This window comes from Ahaetulla prasina, chromosome 1, assembly GCF_028640845.1.
Source record: "Ahaetulla prasina isolate Xishuangbanna chromosome 1, ASM2864084v1, whole genome shotgun sequence".
Classification (NCBI taxonomy): Eukaryota; Metazoa; Chordata; class Lepidosauria; order Squamata; family Colubridae; genus Ahaetulla; species Ahaetulla prasina.
The window spans coordinates 61,681,457-61,682,124 of NC_080539.1; positions in this window are offsets into that span (position 1 = coordinate 61,681,457).

Sequence of the window (668 nt, forward strand, 5' to 3'; positions counted from 1 at the left end):
TCGAAAAGAGGCAAATAGGCAGACAGACCGAAGCATGACAGCTGCTGCAGCCATAAGGGGATGTCTGGTCTATGGTTACAGAGGGGGCAGGGAGAAGGATCTGTTTTTTCCAGTTCCAAATGATTCCCAAACTTCAGCCAAATAGCTCAGAAGGAAGATGAATCATATTCATCAGTTACGTTCCCATTCAAATTTATTTCAGCTTAGCCAGACTGAATTATAAAGAAACACGATTCCCCCTCCACATCTGACCCTAAGCATATTGAAACAAAAATAGGATTTTTAATCATAGGTAATTTAAAGGAATTGCTTCTCACTGCAACAATTTTGGATTAACAGTACTTCAATACATTTCAACCTCACAATAATATATTTTAATATGACATCACATGAACAGAAGGTCATGTTGTCCCTACTGACCTAGCAGTATCTGATTTTTGTCTGATTTTAGAAAAATTTTGACTTTGGTTGTACTATATCTTCTGTATATAAATTACATGCTCTGCTACTGAGCTCTGATCCTGTCTAAATTAGCAGTTCAAAAATTCTGTACAGGCAGACTGACATTTTTTCTAATTGTGATCGCTGTGAGAAGGTGCAAGATTGAATATGATCTCAAATTAAGTAATTAACTGGCAGCTAATTACATTTCTTCCCAAAATTTACAT